Raw genomic sequence first — 12,493 nt, forward strand, 5'->3', positions numbered from 1 at the left:
GTAATGGCTAGCTTTTTATGTACAAAAAAATAATTTCATGGTCCAAGAATATATCAAAGTGGTAGCTAAGGATCTTTGGAAGGCAGACCTAGTCAATGTCAGCTAAGCAAAATGTGTGGAGGTATTGACAGTGGATATTCCTTTTTTTATTCATTAAAAAGACAGCATGGAAGGTACAGGGATGACATGGTAACATACAAGTATTGCTGATAATTTTGTAAATATAAGTTTCTACATTTTTTCTACTCTGTTCTACTCTATACTATTTTACAGGTAACATCTGCAGTTGGCCCCTGATTCCCCCCACCTTGAGTCCCAACTCCCAACCTCAGATAACGTCAGTGCTTGACTTGGGCAGGAGCTAAGTACCGGCACCTCAAATCTATTGCTTGAGCTCATGTTCCTCTTACAGAATATTATCTCAAAAGTATTGTGGAGCTCCTGCACCTAAATATTAACAGTAACAGCACCCAACTAGAGTACATAGCGTGTTTTCCTTTGAGATGGGTATCGACATTGCATTACTCCTACATCTACATCTGATTTTAGACTAGACTACATTTGACAACTAAACAATCACACTGTCACATAATTCTTCTACCAGTATCATTCATATTCATATAGTATGAAATCCATCAGCCAATAGAACATCTGTCTCTGTATCAATTTACATATGCATTGTCACAACATGTCGCATGAATCCCCTGTACTGTATTCCTATTCAAATTCAATCAAACCATGATTATTAGCAAAGCCACCTTATTGCCATGCTGCTATATGCAGGTTTGTGGCTTAGCTCCCTTTAAGAAAATATTTATCCCAGCCAAGATGACTGTATTGCAGTTTATGATTATATATGGGCTTGTGAGAGGAGTGTGTCAACTGTGCATGATACACAATGTGCCTGGAGAGATTGATATTTTGTCATCCACCTGCTTCAAAGCTGTAAAACCCAGCAGGCAGCAGCAAACGGAGAGACCTTCCGAGGCTGGAAAACCCAAACAAAGAGAGACCTTACTGGTGCTGTTTACACATCTTTGTGGAGGAGTATGTGGGCTTGTGTGTTTTGATGCCACGCTCAAATGGCTGAAGGGTTCCTGTCTCAGTGAAACGGGTGAGTGTTAAATGTCTTTATTGTTTGGGGGAATGCGAGGGAACAATTTAAGGCGATTTCAGCAAAGAGGCTTTTCAGGAGAAGCCCTGGCACACACACTCGGTGCTGAAGGAAGCGATATTCTCCCTCTCTCTCTCTCTCTCTCTCTCTGTCTCTCTCCATCATGTGCAAAATGCAGCAGTCATGCAACACGGCTGGCTTAATAGCATTCAAAAAGAAAAAAGGCTTAAACAATTGAGCGTTGGAGAATAGCCGGAGCCTGTGCATAGACAGTGCTGTCTCATTCTCGCTCTCTCTCTCTCGTTCCGTCCTTCCTTCCGCAGCCTCCAGCGCAGGGCTCCAGCTCCGAGATAAATGATCTATTGTGCTTTGTTTATTGCTGGCCATGGTCACTTCTCTGGAATGTAATTGGCTGGAACTACAGCGAGTGGGTCCTGCACCCAGCTTTTTTTGCCCCCTCCTCTCTCTCTCTCTCTCTCTCTCTCTCTCTCTCTCTCTCTCTCTCTCTCTCTCTCTCTCTCTCTCTCTCGCTCTACCTTTCTCGTTCGTACAGATCCCTTTGAGGCAAGACATGAGCAGGGGTGCCTGGGCCAACATACTCTCTCTCCTCTTTATTTCTCTCTTTCTCTGTGTTCTGAATGATAATATATAGGACATATTCTTGTGCAAGAGCTGAAATGGGCATAACTACTATAAACAAAAGTTACTGTCTAAAATGTAGGTTGCATTTGGTTTACTCTATTTTAGTTATTCTTTTGAATGCTGGTGTGATTGCTGGTATAACCTGTTTATCATTTATTTGACCACTTACCACATATGTCATTCATACTTTCATCTCACATATCACATTTTTGTTGCCATTGTATGTCAGCCATTTGGGTGGTTTGTCCCGAATGCTGATTGGCTGACAGCCGTGGTATATCAGACGTTTATCATACCATGGGTATGACAAAAACATGTTTCTACTGCTCTAATTACGTTGGTAATAGCAATAAGGAATCTCTGGGGTTTGTGGTATATGGCCACTATACCACGGCTCAGGGCTGCATCCAGGTACTCCACTTTGTGACGTGCATAAGTACAACGCTTAGCTGGGGTAGATTGGCCATTTACCACTCCCCTTCTGGCCTTATTGTATAATCATAAACTGGGTGGTTTGAGACCTGAATGCTGATTGGCTGAAAGCAGTGGCATGTCATGTCTGTTATGTCATGGGTATGAAAAAAAACATGATTTACTATTCTAATTACATTGGTAACCAGTTTATAATAGCGATACGGCACCTCGGGGGTTTGTGGTACATGGCCAGTATATCACGGCTAATGGCTGTATCCAGGCACTCCGCATTGCGTCGTGCACAAGAACAGCCCTTAGCCATGGTATATTGGCCTTATACCACACCTACTCTGGCCTTATTTCTTAATTGTATTATGGGACCCCCCCATCCAGCTACCCTGGTCTTTCAACTTCTTTTTTTTTGTGCCAAGATGTGCTCTGCTGTAAAGGCTTTTTATACATCCATGCTAGACAATTACACTTAGTAATATAGCCTAGATCCATATGGTTTGAGTTACCAAACATTTGCATCAGTGCAAAGTGTGAACCTGTTATTTTCAAGAGAGAATAAAGTATAAGACAGAATGAAAGACGCACAAAGATATGAGGAGTTACCTATGAAGTGGAAAGAACACAGGCAGGTCACTTGTGATATTTGTCAGTATTTGACGTCCATCCATGTCTGAGGATGTTGGGAGATGACATAGACACTGGCCATTAGGGGTAACAGTGCTGTTACCTTCAAGTAGGTTTCGGTTTTGCACGGGTGTTGTGGACGGGATGGCCTCTGATTCCAAAGGTTGCACACTCGAATCCAGCAAATAGAAAGTTGTTCTTGAAATTTTTGTTTAAGCCTATTTAAGCCTACTTCGAAATTTGACATTTGAGAAACACGTATGAATGTCTGATTCTGACATGATGCTGTGAGAGCTTGTAGGGAAAACAATGTGTTGTAGTCCCTCACCTCAGAAAAGAGAGCCTGTTTTCTAAGCAAACACCGGCAAATCAGCTCCAAGTGATTTTGATTTTGGAAATCTGTTCCAAAGTATTCCCACACATAGTAGAGAGATACTGATCGTATACAAATGTAAGCAAGGTTTGAAATTCTAATGTTTTAGTCAAACATCTGTTTGGGCTTCTTGCAGTCAATTTGCAGTCCACAAATTAGTTGTAATTATGTTTCGGCCCCCTGACCATCCGCTCAAGTAAAAATCGGCACGCGGCTGAATCGAATTGAATTGAATATCCCTGCTGTACTTTATTTGAGTGGTCCCACACCGGTGCATTAGTTCCGTAATTTAAGTAGTGAAGTGAGTCAGACCCAGACTCAGTACTGACCAGGCAAACCCAGGGTGCCAGAGTCTGACCCTGGTCCGTACATCTTATTTAGCCCCCTTTATGAGAGGCTTACATGGGGCACATGAACGAACACATACACACATACACACACTTCCTCTTGATTTACTGCGAGCACTGACAGGACTGGGCAACAGTCTGATAGATGTGTTGAGCACGACTTAACTGCTCTCTGGACCCAACTTTTAAGCCAAAGAGTTAGATGTCATATGCTGCAGGAGGGCGGGCTGCCAAGTACTATAATATGAGTTCTGATTATCTGACATATCAAATGACATGGCTGTTTTTAAAAGCTCTGTTTGAGTTCTTACCTGACAAGAATCTCAATAAATAATTATAAAGACTTTCTGTGTGTTTTCATGCTTTTTCTGTTGCTTGTTCTAGCCTTGTTCTAGCCTTGTTCTAGTCTTGTTCTAGCCACTGCGCTCCCCAGTGGCATAGCGGTCTAAGGCATGAAACCTGCATATCAGTGCTTGAGGCGTTACTACAGACACCCTGGTTCGTTTCCAGGATGTATCACAAATGGATGTGTTTGGGAGTCCCATAGGCAGTGCACAATTGGCCCAGCGTCATTCGGGTTTGGTTGGTTTACGCCATCATTGTAAATAAGAATTTGTTATTTTCTAGTTAAATTAAAGTAAAAAATAAAAATAAAAATAATAATAATAATAATGAATTTGGCATTCACACTGAAGTTTAGTAATTAAGTGAATGTATAATCTTGTTTGTCTGTTTGACTGAGCACAAGTCTGTTTGTGTGGGTGTGTGTGTTTCCATGTTTTCATGTGCATTTATTCCATGTTTACATGTGCGTTTATTACCGTGCATCTGTATGTGTTTACTCTAATTTGCTGTATCACCGATGTGTGGTGAGCTGAGGTGGAGCGGCGTGGTGAGTGAAGTCTTAGCCTGGATTACAGGGCTCAGAGATAGGGCTGAATCCAGCCAGCTGTTTGACATGAATTGATCGGATTAGAAAGTGTGGGTTCCTTTCCCCTACGGGGAGACCAAGCACGATGTGTATAATTGACTTTTCTCCCTGGATGTCATGTGGGCTAGGGAGGCCTGTATGGTTGTGAGGGGGTTATCCCTGGGAGGGTAAATATCAGAGGGGGGGGCTTGATCAGCCTGGTGTAGGCTTAGGAACAAATCGATATCACCAGTGTTTAGTTGCAGCAGGGAACCTACAGTACCTAAAAAAACGTTTTGGGAGAAATCAGGGTTGTGTGTGTTTGTTTAAATAAGTGTGTTTCAACAGGGAAAGAAACAGTGAGAGAGGATTGTGTGTGTGTGTGTGTGTGTGTGTGTGTGTGTGTGTGTGTGTGTGTGTGTGTGTGTGTGTGTGTGTGTGTGTGTGTGTGTGTGTGTGTGTGTGTGTGTGTGTGTGTGTGTGTGTGTGTGTGTGTGTGCGCGCGCGCGAGTGTCACGTTCATGTGCGTGTGTGTGCATATCTTTAATCTACTGCATCAGTCAACCTGCAAACTTGAGTGTGAATGTTTTCTGACTGGTTTAATGTAAAATGTTTTGCGTTTTTTGTTGTTGTATCTCTTTAATTGTCTTTAGTGCACTGTTGTTTAAAGCCCACTGCTCACAGCTGACTGATGGACGTACAGTAGGAGAGTGGTTAGTGTTTAGTGGTTATCTGAACAGAAACGTGGAGCAATATGCTAACTTCTCTGATATCATACAGGGCAATTGGCCCCACTACAGCAAACTAAAGTAGCTTGTCACAGAGCCTGTGACAACATTATATGGATTATGGACGGATTCTCATGACAAACATTCTATGGTAAAACCATTTCCCAGCAGTCAGCATTTCTATCTCTCATTATGTGCTCTAAAGGCTAAGATGTACACATCCCCCAAAACATACAGCAGATGTAATACCTATTAATATCAATACCATTAAATCATCTAGAGGAACCCACATGAAAAGGTGAGAAAATGCAGGGTGTAGATATATAATTTCCACTTGATTTGATTAGTGAAGTGTGCTTGTTATGCATCCTCCACCCCACATGTGGATTACAGCCATCTAGCCGGTAGGCTACGCTAGGTTTGCCATGCCCAGTGATACAGTAGCGTAGCACTTATCTTCAGCACTACTGACCAAGGAAAACAATGTGTCAGTATTCTTTGTCTTTTTAAATATTAGGTTACAACGTAACAATAATCAGGGAGCCATCATGTAAACAGGAACTATACTGTGTAATCTAATAAATCGATCAGAGCGTAATTCCATGACATTTCCGCAAGCCACAGATTGTCCTGAAATATTTCTGTACTTAGAAAAAGATAAGATTAGAATGCAATCAATTAACTTCATTTCTCAGAGATCAAATGATTCTTCAATGACATAATCTCACGGGAATGCTAAACTTATCTGTTTCTAACAACAGAAACAATTTCAGAACAATTTGACGTGGTGGGTGTCGAAATCCTGTTTCTTGTGCTTTTTGAGGTGGAACGACCTCAAATGCCTTATTTCCAATGTAATTTTCCACGTGTCTTGTAAATAGCTGCACCGGGGAGAGATGGCTTTTAGATGTACTTCAAACAGATTCATAATTTATTTTCAAGTTCATTCTGCATGGTATCCCTTTGTATTTCACCTTCGTAAACTTCAAGTTATCCAAGGAAGGATATTGGTCTGTAAATTATTTTAGTAAAGTAAGGCTTAGTAAAGTAGTGCTTAATTTCCAATAAACTGTCATTAATCTGTCTCTCAGTAAAAACATAGTGATTCTCCACATATAGCTAGCTACGTGAAGAGTGGACCAACCTCTCCTATTCTGGCACAGACGAAGGTTCACTTTAATGGATAAATTATTTTATTATTAAAGCCGGTCTCTGTAGTGCAGACTAACACATTCTGCATTGATCCACCTCAAAACCATTATTGCCATTTCTCCAGAGAGTCTCGCATTTAAAAGATGTGTTCACTAGAATAAAGGTTTTACAAAGTGACTGGGGGATAAATAAGGCTATAAACTGAAGTATTCACATTTTCATCGAAAGAAAAGAAAAGACAGGAGAGAAAGTGTCGTTGCCAGCAGGCATTTTGAATATCATTACCACGTTTTGCTAAAATTGAAATCATAGCAGAAGGATGGTACCTGATAATTAAAACTGTCTTGGTTGGCCCGGGCTTTGATACTTACTCAAACGTCTGTGTGTGTGTGTGTGCGTGCGTGCGTGAGTGTGGCGTGTGTGCGTGTGTGTGCGCGTGTGTGTGTGTGTGTGTGTGTGTGTGTGTGTGTGTGTGTGTGTGTGTGTGTGTGTGTGTGTGTGTGTGTGTGTGTGTGTGTGTGTGTGTGTGTGTGTGCGTGCGTGCGTGCGTGTGTGTGTGCCTGTGCCCACCTTCCAATAGCTTTCACAGACTGTATTAAATCAGAGGCCTTTCTTTCAGAATAGGGCTGTGCATGCATTTTACTTTGTGTGTCTGTTTTGTGGACTTGTCTCTGTAGTATGCTATGGTTTAACCTCAGCCCTGATAGAGTAGTGAAAAGTTTTAGCTCTATGTAGTCATCTATCGGACAAATTTTTTGTCGGGTGAAACTGAGTGCCCTGTCCAATCAAAAACGGTAACCAGGAAATCCAGTTAATCCAAGTTTAATGCCAGGTATTATTCATTGAAATCAGATGCTGTCTTGTTGCATAAATGCAATGTTATTTCTGAGTTACCAAGGAAGTCATACACACTGTAATGGTTTCGATTGAACAGGGTCTTCAGTCAGAGCTGAGAACGCTGTGGAGTCATCACGATAACGGAGCCTGAAGCTTGCCAGACCATTATTGACCAAATCTGTGTGAATGAACGCAGCAGTTGAGGACATAATGATCTAGACTCACTGGGGTCTGTGCACCGGGCCCATGGGCTAGCTGCTCGATCACTGATCAATAGCTTTTTATTAAAATAGTTTGCAAGGAAATACAAATCCATATATTTTTTTTGTCAGACAGAGTCACTGTGAGATGTGTTGATATATTTATATATTTTTCAAGATGAATGCAGAAAATGATTGGTTGATATGCATGAGGAAACCACAGGGCAGTGGTTGGGTGATATCGGAACATTCACTTGGAATTGATTTTCATAAGAGACGCATTTGTGATGATCTTATTTTCCCTCTCTTTAATAGGGGTTGAATTACATATCATATTATCCTCATATTAAGACAAAATTAATAACATAAGTAATTATAATACTTATGCCAATAATGATATGCTGTGAGAGGCTTATCGTTTCAGCCTGTGAGGCATCTGGACTAAATGACTTGGAGGTTTGCCTATTGGCAATCTCTGTGACTCACTTCGATTCTGTGTTAGTATGTTGAATTGTACGAGCCAGAAAATGAATTCCAAGTCTTGTTAAACAACGTAGCATGAGGCATTGGAATACTCAACAGGGAAACCTGTCACCAAACATGCTTTGTCTTGTTTCCCTATCTCACTACGGTATGCTGCTTAAATCACATTTTACAGATAATCGTTTCACTGCACCAGACTATCTAACGTGTAATGGAATTTGAAGAGCGTCTTTATTTAGACCTGCAGTTGGGGGAGATGACCAAATAAACTGCCCATCTCTCCACGTCTCCTTACTGGGCGGAAGACAAGGAAGGAAGCAGGGGAGTCAAACAGACAGATAGGTGTGGCGACAGTGTGAAAGGATACAGAGAGACTTACGGTTCAGATCTATGTTTCTTTTTGCAGAAGATGGAGAGGAGTTGGATGCTGGAGAGTGAGTGAGCGAGCCCTGGTGAGCCCTGGACGGAGGGATCTGCAGGAGGAGAGGGAAGAGGGATGCGAGTTGGGAAAGTAATGTGGAGAGAGACAGAAAGTAGAGAAAGAGAAAAGAGAGAGAGAGCAGGAGGATATTGGGGAATTTAAACAGTGTGCGTTATCTTAAGTGTTTTATTTATGTTAAACAGTTCCGGGAGAGGCTTGAATTCCTGCTGAAAGAGGGCATGCTGTCTCTGTAGTGTAGCGTAGATGACTGAGATTTCTTTGATCACCTTGGTAACCCTCTCCCAATATGACTGCTGCTGGTGAATTGTTGCTGATCTCAGATCAGAATTTGGCTGGTCTGACTGTATAGTTTATTGTCTACAAGATGTGGTCATGGCTGCTTGGAGGTCAGTTCATTAGCACTCAGTCTGTTCTCAAGCACTAGTGGATAGAGAGACGTGTGAATATTAGCAGGTGTTTCCACAGGTTACATGAATTAGTTAGTTTCTGGGATTGGTAGAAGAAAATGCATCCCATTGTTGTGTTTGTGATCCATTTTCAGATGAACAAAATCATATCATTCGTTGGTATATTATCAGTCAGCTACCTAAAAACGTTGACATTTTTACTTTTATTTTAATATTAATCTACAATTAACATTTTTTGAAATATTTGTCACTTGCTTGAGTTAATTCTATAATACATTTGATTTGCATCTAATCTTGTTGGGGTAAGGGACATGTTGCAGTGAGGAGAGCGTTGCAGTTGCACATGCCGACCAAAAGAGGGCAACATGATGTCAGAATTCCTGTTCTGGGTCCTCAATGGGATTGTAGGTGTCAGGTTAAACGTGTAAGTAACAATAATTTACATTTACGCTGGAACGGTTTCCCCCGCGCTGTCAGTCTGCAGTTCAAAGCGCCTTCCATCCTCCTGGCAACAAAGCATCGCATTGTCACATGGCGGAGATAGCAAGCTTGGGATGAAGTTCTTCACAGTCCAGGTGTCATTATGAAAGACCTTGCCTTGCCGTGGAAGCGAATCAAAACAAAGGGGAAATTAAATGTGCTACTCTCTTCCTCCTGAAACCATCGCGGCTGCCTGGCTGGGCCTCAGCCAAGGACGTCTGGATGTGAAAGGAACCACCTTATATTGTCTTACTTTTATTTCACTTCTAGTCTGAGTTTCAGGTTTTGTGATGATCATATTTAAGATGTGTCATTATCTTTACCATTGTTGTCCATGGAAGCTCTGAGAAATAGGAGAAATCTCCAAGTCTTCTCCAAAATGTCTGCTTTTACAAAACACAACACATTCAGATTAGAGCAGTCCAGTTGATCTGATCTTTGATTGGTACAGTTATGGTCTGATTGCTAAAGAATGTTAGGATATAATGGTGAGAATAGTTTTATTGATGTCCATCAACACGTCCCCTTAGTGAAATTGTTTTTCGCAGTCCATTCTTCTGAGTGGACCACCATCCTCATCTCCACTACTATCCCTCTATATCATGAAACCTCTTACCACAGTGGTTAGAGCGTTGGACCAGTAACCAAAAGGTTGCTGGATCAAATCCTTGAGCTGACAAGGTAAAAATATGTTGTTCTACCCCTGAGCACGGAAGTTAACCCACTGTTCCCCGGGCGCCGAAGATGTGGATGTCGATTATGGCAGCCACCCGCACCTCTCTGATTCAGAGGGGTTGGGTTAAACGTGGAAGACACATTTCAGTTGAATGCATTCAGTTGTACAACTGACTAGGTATCCCCCTTTCCCTTCTTCCCTCCTCCTTGGGGGAGAGTGATAGCCCTCTTTGTCACAGTGCTCTGCCTTTGTTCCCTGCCAGGGGCTGCCTGCTGGAAACACGGTGGCAGGGTCAGTGGTAGTTTGATATCTGGCCAGAAGAGGGCAAGGTGCCCTGGCATGGGGAGGTACTGTAGTTCAAGAGAGAAATGGTACAGTAGTGGTATGACATTTTACAAACCCCAGGCATGTTCTGACTAGAACATGCAAAGAAAACATCAGGCAACATGTACAATATATATATATTTTTAAATTAAATTCCTTATTATGGTTATAATTATGATTATTAAATTATGATTATTAAAGGTATTATAAGTCAAAATATCTAATCAGTATTATTACTTATACTAAATATTATTACTACTACTGATAATATACAGTGCTACTAATTACAAACTAATAGAAAGACAACTACTGTATTACCACAGACAATAAACTAATACTGGCACCAGTGGAAATGCGTAACAGTACTGCACATGTAGAACAATTCAATTACGTTGGTCATGCTGTACAATTATACTTTCCTGTTATGGAATTTAATTGTAAATTACTTGCATGTTTGATGGGACATTTGCAAGTATGCAGGGATCATTTCATTTGTCTCTCAATGCATTCTCTCCAGGATCATGAAGGTACTGTAGAACTAAAAACATTTATCACTCTTATCAAACTGTGCTCAAATGATATATATTGAAAACTATTTAGCCTACTGTGTTGAAAAAGAACTCTAGATTGCACACAAAAATAGATTGGATACAGGATGTCAAAGTCTGCCAATATAGTATTAGTATTATTATATAGTATTAACATTAGCCTTAAAAACTTCTTCAGGATTGGTGGGTCCCCTGTGGGACGGTTGAGCTAACGGAGGCTAATGCGGTTAGCATGAGGTTGTAAGTAACAAGAACATTTCCAAGGACATAGACATATCTGATAATGGCAGAAAGCTTAAATTCTTGTCAATCTAACTGCACTGTCCAATTTACAGTAGCTATTACAGTGAAATGAATACCATGCTATTGTTTGAGGAGAGTGCATCGTTTTTGAACATGAAAAGTTATTAATGAACAAATTAGGCACATTTGGGCAGTCTTGATACAACATTTTGAACAGAAATCCAATGCTTCATTGGATCAGTCTGCAACTTTGCACATACACTGCTGCCATTTAGCGGCCATAATCTAAATTGTACCTGGGCTGGAATAATACATTATGACCTTGCTCTTGCATTTGAAAGATGATGGTACAAAAAAATACAGAAAAACAGTAGTTTTTTCTTTGTATTGTCTTTTGCCAGATCTAATATGTTATATCCTCCTACGTTATTTTCTAATTTCCACAAACATCAAAGTGTTTCCTTTCAAATGGTACCAAGAAAATGCATATCCTTGCTTCAGGGCCTGAGCTACAGTTAGATTTGGGTAAGTCATTTTAGGCGAAAATTTAGGGGGCCGATCCTTTGTCAAAATATTTTTACTGAAATGTTTCTGATTGTCAATATATCCTTTTGCTTTCTGACCCACATTTATGTGGCAAGCTCATTTTCACCAATGTGTGTTTAGAAACAACACAAGCAATACCAGGTGCATTTAGACACCATTCTTCCATTCTGTAAAACAAACTCTTTGTACTGTCAAACAACCCTCAAAACTAACTCATTACAAATATATCTCCTGTTTCCCTCTTTGTCTTTGGTCTCAGCTGGGCTAATGTGGAATGCATATTCAGAGCCGAAAGTGTTTTGCTGAAGTATACATTTTGTTTTCTTCTCAAACACCAAACAGCCAAAAAGCAGCTTGGTTTTTGTCTAACATTTAGCTAATTGATTATCACATGCCTCTGCCTTATCAGCAAACTGTTATTTTGTAAATGAATATGCAGGCTCGATCTGCCTTTGTAGTACACTATTTGTTGACAAAATATGCAGACAGAGAGGAACACAAGTAGGTTTTCTGTTGCAGTGTCTAATTACATTTGCTCGCACCTATACAAAGACGGGAGTATTTATAGCTGAAATGTATTCACACTCCCCCGGTGAAATTGCATGCCAGGCATCTGTTTATGAAGTGACTCTTTAACTCCCAACATTCTGGAACGCTCTACAACGACCAGGGAGAATGAAGGCATAATCGCTCCTGTCTTTCTGATCCGCCAACTGATCTTTATGTGATCACTTTGACTTGTTTATTTGGTTTCTGCAGGATTTCTTATCGCTGCCACCATATTTCGAGGAGAAATAGATTGTGAGGAAGGGATAGAGGGAGATGGACAGAAAAGGGAAGAGAATGAAAGGTCATCAGAAAATGAAGGATGGCGAGAGGGGGGAAAAGACAGAGGGAGAGAGAGATCATTTATCTGCTACACCTCTATGTAGATTCGTTTGGAGTTGCAGTCCACTTGCCTTTTAACATAGCATACAGACAGACAGGCAGA

The sequence above is a fragment of the Oncorhynchus mykiss genome, chromosome 23 (genome assembly GCF_057628025.1).
Source record: "Oncorhynchus mykiss isolate SJ-2025 chromosome 23, ASM5762802v1, whole genome shotgun sequence".
Lineage (NCBI taxonomy): Eukaryota > Metazoa > Chordata > Actinopteri > Salmoniformes > Salmonidae > Oncorhynchus > Oncorhynchus mykiss.